The sequence below is a fragment of the Falco cherrug genome, chromosome 5 (assembly GCF_023634085.1).
Source record: "Falco cherrug isolate bFalChe1 chromosome 5, bFalChe1.pri, whole genome shotgun sequence".
Taxonomy (NCBI): Eukaryota; Metazoa; Chordata; class Aves; order Falconiformes; family Falconidae; genus Falco; species Falco cherrug.
Genome location: NC_073701.1, coordinates 23,446,782 through 23,459,100, shown reverse-complemented (window position 1 = coordinate 23,459,100; position 12,319 = coordinate 23,446,782). Strand labels below are relative to the sequence as shown.

At 42.1% G+C, this 12,319-nt stretch overlaps 1 protein-coding gene across 1 annotated transcript in view; it reads left to right on the top strand.

The window, feature by feature from the left end:
* Window positions 1-12,319, top strand: part of CACNA1C (calcium voltage-gated channel subunit alpha1 C) — a 493,743-nt gene that overhangs the window by 421,895 nt on the left and 59,529 nt on the right. The window lies entirely within an intron of this gene.

Here is a 12,319-nt window from a genome sequence, read left to right as displayed (position 1 = left end):
ATTAATGTGCTGCTCTGAAGCAAAACTCCCAAATGGACCTGAGTGTTTGTCTTGGCTGATGCTTATAAACTGATTCAAGACTAGTTACTTCAAAGAGACAGACAGTCCAAAAGGGACGCTGTCGAGCCAAGGCCTTTTGCTCCTTTGTTTTTCTAATTTTATAAATTCTCCAGCCAGTCTGGTGAGCTATTTTCCAGTTCCTGCATAGAGCAAGCTGCTGCTGCTTCATGCTTTTTCCAGAGAAAACTACTGAAGGACAATGCTGTGCTGTCTGGGGTGTTCTGTCTGGACAGCTACCACTGTCCTAGCTTCTTAAAGAAATCCCCACAAACACCAGTCCATGAAGGACCAGCTGCCTTACAAAACCTGCTTGGGGGTTTTTCAACTCAAAGGCAGCGACTTAAAGTTCCTATTCATATGAAGCTGCACCATCTGTCAACATGCATGCTAATATGGGGATGGATATTCCTCCAGCAATTTCAGATCTTTCCAACTCCCTGGAATGGGCTATTTTACTGAAGAAGCACATCTACTTTTTCTTTCAGGAACGTTTCATCTATCCCCGTACTAGCTCGGGCAGGAGGGCAGGACTAGTAATCCAAGAACTATGAATTCTGCCGCCGTCCCTGTAATCTCAGACTAGGGAAGATATATCAGTGGAACTAGTCCCATGCATAAAGTAAAGCACATGTTCGTATATTTTGTCAAATCCACAACTGGGTGTGGAAAGGGAATCTTGGGGATTTCCTCTGCGGAATTATGACTATCAGAGAGACTACAGATCACAAGTCTATTCCATTTCCCAGACACTGTCAGCACCTCTCTTCCCTGGGTGTTTATGGATGTTACTTGTAAAGCAGCCTGTAACAACACCATCTGTCCTGCCTCTGTTAGTTCAGTCCCTCATTTATCACTGCTACTTTACTCTGAATTCTTGACATTCTTTAATGTTATTTTCATGTAGCAGAGTTCAGACTTCTGTGCACTGTTTCAAACCAGTTTCACATTCAGCACAAGGCCTGTAATCCCATGTGATCCCAGGAAGAGCTATGACCCTTTGAGTAGTGGAAGACACGAGTGTTACCCATGGTTATTCCTTAGCCTCTATTTACTGATGGATCTATGTCTCCTCAGTGTTTCATTCTCCCCTGATGCATTTGCCCTTCTTTATTTCTCTTTAAGCTCCTCTCAGTCAGCTTTTATCATGCATTTAATGCAGTGATATCTCTTCTCAAACCTGCAAAATGACTCATCTGGTTTTGTTCCCTTTTAACTACTCCATTTCTTGTACATTTATGCCTATAAACAGACCTTTGAGCAGTCCTTCCTAAAGTCACACTGGCTGCTTCATACTACTTGCATTCTTCTTTCTCACCATAACCACAATCTGTCATTCCTTGGTCAGGTTAGAGGCTTCAGCATTTTCACAAACAACTGAAATTTATATCCAGTCTATACCCTTTCAGCCCAGAAACCAGGTTGTTTAATTTTGGAAATCTAATGCTTTTTGTACTTCTTCATTCTAGTACTTTTAGCAATACCTGAATAACTTAGGATGCTGCCCTGGCGTCATTCATCACAGTGTTTTATTTCTCCAGCTTATACAGAGAAAGCAAAGTAAAGACATTCTGCACTGATGTAAAAATGTCAGGAAAAGTGGTTACAATTGAGTGGTCTTTTGTTCAATGCAGAAAAACACTCCAGGTCCATCCAACAGACATGGGAATCATATTTCATTAAAAATCACATGGTCTGGGGTGAAATATAGTGGTATAAATTAGTAGTTTAAGTTGTGTAAATGTATACATGAGCTCATGGTGCAGGCAGCTGCCTCCCTTTCAAAGACTTTGGCCACACAATTCTGATTGTCAAATGGCTCTTATTTTGCAGATTTTCTCTGCTGGTTTTGGCAGGTTCATAACCTAAGTAATTATCTAATTGTTTCCTCTCCTCAGCTTCAGTGTTACCCTTTCTGTTTTGGAGGGGCAGTGTCTAGACATGGAGTATTTTCTGACTGAGTCATCTACCCAGTGCAATAGGAAGGGCAGTCTCCAACCAACACACTGCCTTTGGTTGGAACAAGTGTTTTAAAAGGCAAAAGGAGGGGTGAGAAAGCTAGTTGGTTTGTGGGTGGGGGAAAATATACTTCATTCAACAAAAAGGAAGAGTAAGCTCTGCTTGATGTTGGGTAAGAAATAGTGAGCATGGAGAGAACTGGGAATAGTCAGGTAAGAGAGTGTGTGAAGTGATGAAAATGAGAGAACTAAACAAACAGAAAGGACCGTGTCTGGGGTGAAAAGAGAGAGAAACCAGACCTGGAGGAGAGGAGAAGCTGTACACATAATGGAGACAGAATATTCTTAAAGACAGAAAGAAATAAACCAAAGACCCTGAAAGAGGAGAGTATTAATAAAACAGAGAAAGAAATGATTGGACAAGAAATGATGCAAGGAAAAGAAACACAGAAACAGGGCTGAAAGGAAAAGTAAACATAGAAAGGGACTTTTAGAAAATTAAAAATGGAATTAAAACCCATAGCTTTTAAGCTAATTAACATCTTTTTGTGATTCTGCATTTTACTGAAGTTCCCTGGCAGACATCCCAGGTCTCCATGTTCAAACACATCAGTATCTCAGCCACAGAGCCTCCCTGTGTACTGTCTCATCAGAAGAGCTTGCAATAAATGTCGGGTGCAATGTATTTCCCTACTTCTGTGGATTCATCTCAGCCACCTTGCAAAATGCATCAGCATGTTACCCAGAAATGCTTTCCTTTTTCACCCCAAATTTTTTTCTGGGTGGAGTCTGAATGTGTTGTGTGTTCCTCTGGACCTGCTACAGCCAGTAGCCCAGCTGGAATTAATCTCAGCTACTCCAACAAGCCCAGCAGCTGTATGACCAGAAATCCCTGAAATCTCTGTAGTGCACAGCCAGACACTGCACTGTATGTGTGCAGTCAGTCTGAGGCTCTCAAGGAATTGCTGAATCAGGCTCAAGGGTTTTGGAAATACACTAGAAAAGGGAAAAAATCTTAACCCCTTGTTAATCACTCCTCTGCTTTCTCTTTACTGTGATTACCTGTCTGCCAGGAGGTTCATGCATTTTGCATAGCATACCTATCATGTAGGGATTTGACCACATGTTCTTTCATGTCTACAGGTCTGGGAGGAAGAATGAGCCTCTTTTCTAAGCCCTTTCTGCAAAAGTAAATACTGAAAGTACTATGTCAGAGCAGCATGTTTAGGTGACTTTGATGTGAGGAAATACTTGGGATAATTATTCTGGACATGGATGATCAGGTCATCCCAGTCCTTTATACCCATCAGTGGGTTGGAACAAGAGTAATCAGGTAACCTTGCTCCTGGATGCTGCTTGCCTAACAGAATTCGTATCTGCCCATATGTCCAGGAGAAAAAAGAAAAAGGGAGGCTAAGAAAGTAACTGAGCCTCATGTAGCACAGTCTGTGCCACAGTACTCTCACAGCAGCTCGGCATTGAGACTTTCTCACAGAACATGGAAGGGCATCACACTAGCTGAGGGCCAAAGCAGCTGCTTTTGTTATTCCAGGCCTTAAATCAAAACTACTCAGGAATCTGTGCTGCCAACATGTTACAAGGCTGTGGCATTAAAAGAAAGAGGAACAACATCCTGGTGTTTTAGAGTGCTGGCCCTCAAGTTAAACAGTACACCTGATGTAACTGTAGAGCCTCAAACAACAAATCTCCCAGTTAATAGAGAAAATGAAAATTTGCAACTGAATGCTCAGGGATGAGGTTGGTTTAGCAACAATTTTCACAAATGAGGAGTTAGCAAGCAAATAACTGCCTTCTCTGTCACATGAAGGTAAGGGAATCCTCTTTGATAATTCTAGATTTCACTGAGTTCCTCACCAGTTCCTGAGCATGTGGGAGGGGAAATCTGGCCATTCCTGACACTTCAAAGGAAAAGAAAGTAGTGCCAGGCTAAAGTTTTTCTATTGTGCATATGCTTATATTCTGAGACAGCATAGGCGTGACACCACCTAAACAAGTCATGCAGTGTGAAAAACATTTGGTAGGTGAATGTAACAGAAGAAACTAGACAGATGATGAGAAATGGAATTTCGCAGTAAAACCTAGCTCATACATCTAGTTGAATCTGGGTCAGGAAACATCAAAGCCTTCTGAACACTGGTTGACCTCCTGTATGAAGTATACTGGTCTCTTTCCTGTTTCCTCATGGAAAATGTCTGTTGCAGGAAGGCTCATGAGCAGAGTGGATCTCAGTTGGTTTCTTTGTTGGTGCCCCGGAAAAAGAGGCCAAGAATGAAATGAGTACACAGAACAAACTTCCCTCTTCATGCAAAAAGCTTGTCCTTTCATGTTGTGATGGAAGCGATTGGTGAGGGACAAAAAGGCTGTTTGATCTGCTGCTTCCCATGTTACATTTGTTGTTTTAATGCAGGATGTTCTTCCTGGAGGACAAGGCCAGCAATTTTCTGCACACAGATAGATCCTCCGATTACTATGTAGAATGTGTGAAATTTCTAACACGGATCAGCCAGAGCTATGCAATCTTCCACTTTTCTGAAGGATTAAAGAAGTTAAAGAAGTTGTATAAGAGCTTCAATGAAAGAGGACCTTTTCCTTTACAGCAAATGTACCCAGGGAATTTGCATATTGCTCCAACATTGTGACAGATTTATTTTCAGTCTGGCACTTGGGGGTTTTAATGTCATTATAAATGATCAAAAATAATTATATGACTGCACAATGCAACAGTGTGGGAAGTACTGTATTAGCTATTACACGTAATTATTTAATACAGAAAATTATTCACACAGTGTTAAAAGCCCAGTGGGATGGTGAACTGGGGTCTCACTCACAACAGCATCGACAGCGTCAGCAGCAGCATGTAAAGGGAACAGTTCCAGGGAAAAGTGACTTGCTTTCACTCTCAGAAGAAAAATCCCAACCCAACCTTCACATGAGGTTGTTTTAAAGGGTCAAAAGTTCTCTACAGATGTGAATCTTCTCCTCACATAAGAATGATACCAGATAACAGCCTGTGATACAGGCTCTGTTAAGAACTGTTCATCGTGTCAGGAAATGACATTTCCACTGCCAAATGGTCATCTGGCTGAGGTCTAAGAGAGTTATTTCTCTTCTGTATCGTGCATCTGGCTTTTGTAGGACCTTGGAAACTTTAGTTTTCCAAATTTCTGCTTCCCCAAGTGTAAAATGAGAGTTACTATCCTCTTTTGGAAAGTTATGATTGATGGATTACATGAAAGTAATGAAATTTTACTAACTATAATCCTTAAAAAAGCAAGACTTTTCTGAAAATGGAGATAAATTACAAAAAAAGGAACTATTCAAAAACCTATTGCTCATACCTACCAGCCTGTTTCTAGAAGATGTGCCTTTCTTCCAGCGAGTATCCACTATCCACAAAACAACCATGTCAGAGCAATCCATAGCCTTTTCCCATGGTATGTATGGAGACAGGGAAGCTATTCCAAGTCCAGCCCCATGTTCAGAATGCTTTTTCACCCATTACTTGCCACTGTCTCATCCTCCCACAACAGTAGGTGGTTCTTCACTATGAAAGATGTGTCACTTCTGTTATTACAGGTTGAGTTTTACTTCTTGGAATCATTCTTCCCTGGGCTGGGATGTCAGTCCAACTTTAGAAGATAGACTATTAAACAGTGAAGCCCATCCTTTTACTCTTTTCATAGGACTATTTCATGTTGATGGTTTGATTTTTTGCCTTCAAGAGTTATCTGTTGGCTCTCATCAAGACCTGCTTTTTCTAGATCTTGCAAAGTCTTTGAACATTTACAGCTTCTTCCTAAAGGAATCTGATAGCAAAATTCTCACGGAATGCATTTTGTGATAAATGATCTGTTCAGATGTAGCAAGCCATCACATTCACTTTCCAGTCTTTCTTGTAAGACCGGTGTTGATTTTGTTTCTGTGCTGAGAGCAAGTCTGGTTTCTGACTGCAGGGCAGTCTTTGTTAAATGTTTGCAATATAATTACTATTTGTGAGGAAAAGGACCCAACTCCTCACAGGGTATCACTGTGCCACAACATGCCTGTAGGAAAATCAAAATTTTTATCTTATTTTTCTAGGCGGACAGCAGATCTTTCTGTTGCTTTGCCTCCATCTTCATGTATTTATACCAAGGAGGCCTTAGGCATTGCTGTTCTGAGGCATTACTCACCCTCCCTTCAAAGGCAGCTAAGAGCAATCCAGGCCAAAAATTACATCAGGGTCAGCTAGTTGAATCATTCCGTTTCAGCATGTTTTACTTTATCATTTCCTCAGGCCTTCTCAGCATGATGCCTTGAAATACAATCTTTGCCACGTTAAAGAGATGCTTCCGTAATAAATGCTTCCATATTGCCTTTGCCATGCTTCTTTCCCAGTCTTTAGAGGACCTGGGACCATAACATTACACCTCAAGCCTTCCACGTGGCTGAGTGCTTGTGTACTACTAGCCATTTTACAGTAGAAGAAATACAAAGAGATGCAAGAGAACTGTACCACCATGTAGGTGGGCATGGAGGAGCTCATGGGACCATCTAGGAAACACAGCTCAACTCTGGTGGAATGAACTGGGTTGCAAGATCTGGAAATGGGAATTATCAGTTCACAGAACAGGTATGATAAAGACTTTTCTTGGCATGTCCCCCAGACATTGTCAATTATCAGTAGGTGTGGAGAGCACAAAAAAAGGTCTGTTGTGATACAAGAGATTATAGAGTTCCAGCCTCTGTAAATGTTTAAGTTTGTCAAATGGGGGCTTGGGGACCTTGATTCAGGGAGGGCTTTTTCTTTCTGTGATGGAGAAATTTGTTCACTAGAAGTACAGGTGAGACCCATAGTTTGCTTTAGGACCTATAGGCTCTTTCTGTGATGGAGAAATTTGTTCACTAGAAGTACAGGTGAGACCCATAGTTTGCTTTAGGACCTATAGGCTCTCAAATAATAATCAGAAGGTGGCCACTTCTAAACAGTAGCAAGGTACCCCAGTTTTATACCAGTGACCTAGAAATAAACATTTGGGATCTTTTTCCAGATCACAGAGCCATTCAAGTCCTGCAAGTCCTTTGTTTCTGTCAAGCAAAGTGTCCATTATGTCCAGGCAGGCCCTCAGACCCCTGAGGGACATCTGTCTGCTTTCACCTGTGTCCTCATTGTGAGAGACAGCATGAAACAGAGGATAAAGGAAAACATCTACATGATTAGGCACCTATCTTGGCCTACAAGTTGGTCTTGTGTTCTTATGCAATGAGCAGAGAGAGGCAGGAGGCTTCTTCAGAACTGACCAGACCTTTAGAATAGTCTGGGGATCTGAAAAGTTATTCTCACTCTCTGTCTGCAGAAAGATTTGATGGAGTACAGGGGGACCTTGAAGAATTCCCTGCAGCAGTGACTCATTACAGTGACTGGTAGGTGAACTGCAGGGAATCTGTGTCTCAGAATTAATCCATCAATGGATGAGGGCTGATAGATAGTATGCAAATAGATGCTGTTTTGCTGGAGCCTGTCAGGAGCTCCAAGCACCTGCATCCTCTACTTTATTCCTTCTCTGTTAGGTTCTGCTAATTTCCCTGATTGCTGTTATGGCTAAATGGTATCTTAGCATAACAGAATTTGCATCTGACACAAATCTCCATTTGGTGTCAGGAGCTATTGTAGCTTTGTAAGATTGTTCAGGATACATGCAAATCACTCAGATCTGCTGTGAGAAGGTATGCCAAGAATCATGGTACTGTTTTCCAGTGAAACTGTCCATTTTGCAAAAATACTTTCAGGGAAAGCCTCTTTTTATGAAGTCTGAGAACTGATTCTCACAGCTCCAAATAGCCTGCAGCATTTTCAGAAACAAATTCACATACTAAGCAGCCATCAACCAAACTAGCAGTTCATCCCATTTTGCAAATCCCCAGCAAAGTCTGCTTTGGTGCCCTTTACAATCAGCAGGAAATTTTTGCTAAGAAATCACACTGAATATCAGGGTATCAGCCCCTTTCTCTCTTTCCTATAAACTCTTTCCAGCTGATTGAGGCTTCTTTTTGTGGTTTTAACATGCAGGTTTATTTCAAGTAAGCGGTAGCAAGATTCTCCTGTAGTTTGTTTTCCTCCTTTTAGGGTGTGTAGTTATTTACATGTCTTAGTTTCTCCTCCTTGATGCTTCACTTCTCTGTTCATACATGCATGCATGCATTCATGCATGTCTTTCCCTTTTTTCCTATGACACTGCAGCATTTTCATCAACTGGGGACCATCTGACCTACATTCTGATCCCACCCAGTGAATAGCCTTGACCTTTGCTGTGCTCTTCATCTTTAGAGACTTTTCTCTCAGAGGGGTTTGTTAAATTTTGCCACTCATCATGTAAGAGACAGAAATGAAAACCTGGGACTGAGCAGATAAGTAACAGCACATCAATTAACACACAAATGACCCTGCAGCTCCCACAGGGCTGGATGCTGAAAACCCAGCTGGTACCATGACTCAACAGCACCCTTTCCCTGAGGATTTCTATGCTTCAGTGTAGGTGCCTAGCACTCTGTCCACCACATGTTCTTATTATGGGCCCCAGGTGACTCTGAGCTCAGACCTTCAAATAGACTCCAGTGGGCAATTTTCCCTGCTGTTAATGAGGCTTCTTAGATGCTGCATTTAGGGTCTCATATTCACAAAAATTAAAATAAATGGTCTCCAGAGATTTCAATGGCTCCATAAGTACCAAAACAAACCCTGTCTTCTTTGATAACTAATCTCAGCAACTAGGAAATCTAAAAATGATTGGCATACTCATTCTGAAATGCTAAGATGTCTGCTCCCCTTGCACAAATGAGATTCCATTCCAGTCAGCTACTGCATATTTATGCTCAGCCTTTCATTAACTTACTGATCATGTGATGATACACTATCCTGTGCTACCTTTGGGGAAATAAAAAAATGGGGGGAAAATGTGCTCTAATGGTGGGGCTATTTCATGCTTCCTGAATATTCAATCCAATCCTCCTGGTCTCTTTCTGTCCTCCTTTCTCCCCAAAAGCTTCATGGATCTCCAAAGATATCCCACAAGAGAGGGTGACTACCATTCCCCAGTAAACCCTGAGGCTGCCATTATGTGGCATGCAATTATACAGCTAAATCAGGGTCAAAAATCTCCCTTTAAGGGTAAAATATGGTATTACACTCTAAATTCCTGTACTGCAAAAACAAACAGTGCCATCAATTCATTTCCAGTCAGACCTCCACCCCCTTGGGAAAAGTATACAGAACTTTCTGGTGGGAAAAATAGTTTGGAAATACAACCTCTTTATTAGACTGAAAGCTTTTCCTTCATTCAGCTTATCTTTCATTAGCCACCCTGGTACACTCCAGTGAGGAATGTGGCTTGAAGAGGTACTTGGAGGTCACAAGAGGCAAGTCCCAAAGGGGTGTAGTTCACTCTCGATGTATACTCGTAACTCCTGACAAGATTATGAGGTCTGATCCAAAGCTAAGTAACCACATGGCTGTTCATAGGTAAATGTCTTTAAGGAGGATGGCTTTTTAAAGAAGAATTCCATTACCTTGCACACAAGTGAAGCACCTATGTTCTCTGTTTTCTTTGAGCTCTCTTACTGTGAATAATATCTTCCTGTTTTTCACCCTTCTGTTTGAAACACAGAGGGAGCAGGTGAGGAGGAAAGGAAGGTTTTAAAATTCATGTGTTTCCTTAATTCAACACTGGCATATTGGATGTTGGGTTGAGTAAAATTGCATTCATATCCATGGTTCTGCTCTATCCCTCATCTAAGAGGTACAGGAGGAAGAGAAGAGCTCTCTGAGCTCACCTTACAGACACACAATAACAGACCACGATGCTTTTTCTGTGATTCCAGAGCAGACCTGCCCATGACTTTCAAGCAAAGAGCTGGCTGATGAGGCTCAGCAGAGCATCCCAGGAGAAAGACCTCACAGTCTAAATCTGGAGCGACACTACCAAAGTTAGTAGAGTGACTCCAGATATGCTGTGGTGTCACAAAGGTCCAAAGCAGCTATTTGTGATGGCAATGAAAAAGGGACCTTTTCTTTCCAGGTCTGAATCCCTCCTGAGATGTGTCAACTGTGTCAGTGCAGTGTCATTGCTGCCAGTGAGGTTGCATTACTGCAAATGGGAGCAAAATTTAATTCACTGGCTTCAGCAGTCACCTGAGGACAGGATTCAATGCTACTGGTCACCTGGGTTTTGTACCAACAGCAAATGCTGGTTTACCAGCAGCAGTGGCTATTGGGTTCTATGCAAGAAGTTGCTGAGTAAAAATAAATTGTGAATTTGGTTACACCAAAAACATTCTTTGCAGTATGATGCCAATCATAGTAAAAATATCCACCTATCAATCACCATTGATTTAAAAATAGATAGTCATCATCTTGCTGGGCACAACCTGAACAGTTTGTTTTGGATCTTTACCCTTGCAGCTGCCCAAAAGCAACCTCTGATTTTTTGGAGTTGTTTGGGTTCCTGCTGAAATCCGTAATAGTTCCTAAACTATGCCATTTTAGAAGGAACTGGAAGATAGCCATGCTATTGAATGCATGTATTTGTTTGGCATGTGAGCAATGCCATTGCCTTCGGCAGGACCGTGCACATGAACAGGGGCAGGAGGATTGGGTCTGTTGTCTGTCCGTTCTCTCTGATCCTGCAAGTGTACTGTCTGCCAGGGTCGCATCAGGCTGCAAAGGCACTTTTTGCAACTCTGTATGGTCTGTCTGTCCTTTATTTATTCAAAATGCATTTGCCTCTACAATTTAATCTGCTGTTCTCTCCCTCCCCTTCCTCTTGGTGAAGTCTAATTACAGTTTTATTCCAGGTCCATCTGGTTGCTAACGATGCTGGACATCACTGCTGAATTCATTCTAATATTTGTTGTGTATTTTCTAGGCTGGATGCTGAATAATAATATTCTCTGAATTTGCTTTTGCTTCTGTTTCCTTCCTCCCTGTTGTAGCTAATTGCGTAGTAATATGTAGCCATGGGATGACTACTCCTCCCAGTGTAGATCTGCTAAGAGTTGCCTATTTCAGGCTGCAGAATAAAGGGGTTTTTCTTCTGGTTTTGAGGAGATTTCAAAGTCCACTTTACCAGCTCCCTTCACTGGTGTGGAACCAGCTGGGCAGTGGCTTTCTCTGATTCATCCTTTTTTCTTTTTTTTTTTTTTCCCTGCCCCAAGTGTAATGCAGTTTATAACTGTGAGTCTCAAAGCATCCTGGAGGCAGTGTTTCAGCATTTACAAAGACACTTTTTGCCAGTGGCTTCTCCACGTGATGGTTGAACCCACAGTAATTTCAGGTTCCCAAGCATGGCTTGTACAGTGCCAGTGCTGGGATTTATTTTTTTTTTTCTTTCCTTTCTCCTTTTTGCTTTCTGCAACACTGCCTGGGAACACAGACTCACACTTTACCCATGACCTGCCTCTCTGGCTAAGAATAGCAGTCACAGTGCAACTTGGGTTCAGTCTCACTGGAGACATGCTGCAGCTGGGAAACAGGGAGGTCAGAGTAGCCCATGCTCACAAAACCAAACACATAAAAAGGAGCATGGAGGATTTGTATGTTCGCCTCCTTTTAAGACTGCAGAACAAGGGGAAGAAGTTGGCACAGGTGTTCAGTGAGCCAAGATAAATTTTCTTTGCTCATGACATTGACTTGTACAGGAAGTTTACATATAAAAGCTCATTTTCTGGGCTGAACAGAACCTTTTCCAAAAGGGTCCTATATCCTTACAGCCTATCCAGTGAAAAATCATGCAGGATGGGGATAGTAAGCAGTGTTGATTAGCATCTCCTGAGCTCTGCTTAGGACCATGAGGTGTCTGAGATAGCCCCCGAAAGTGATTCTGCACAGCAAAATGAAGGTGTGAGTTTAGCACATGCTAGGGGATCTGCCACAGCTTGTCCTAGACAGCTAATGTGACAGTGATGCTGTGGCACTATCTCTGGCCTGAGTGAGCACTAAGTCTCACTCTGAGCACATGCTGAAGCTGACTTTGCTCTTGTTCGTACCCCTTCCTGGCAGGATGTGCCAGCACATGCTACATTCACACCTTCATTTTGTGATGCAGACGTGCTTTCAGAGTAAAAGAAATACCAGTCCTGCTCTGTAGTTTTAAGACAGGAGCTAAAGCATTAGTAATAGAAACTGTTAGGCTGCTGACTGTCATAATACTCATTGTGGCCGCGTAAAAATAAAGGTGATAGCGAGGTTTAAATAGCACATCCCCAGCTCGACTGTGCCCTCTGCTCCACCAGGACATGGCAGCTGGCCA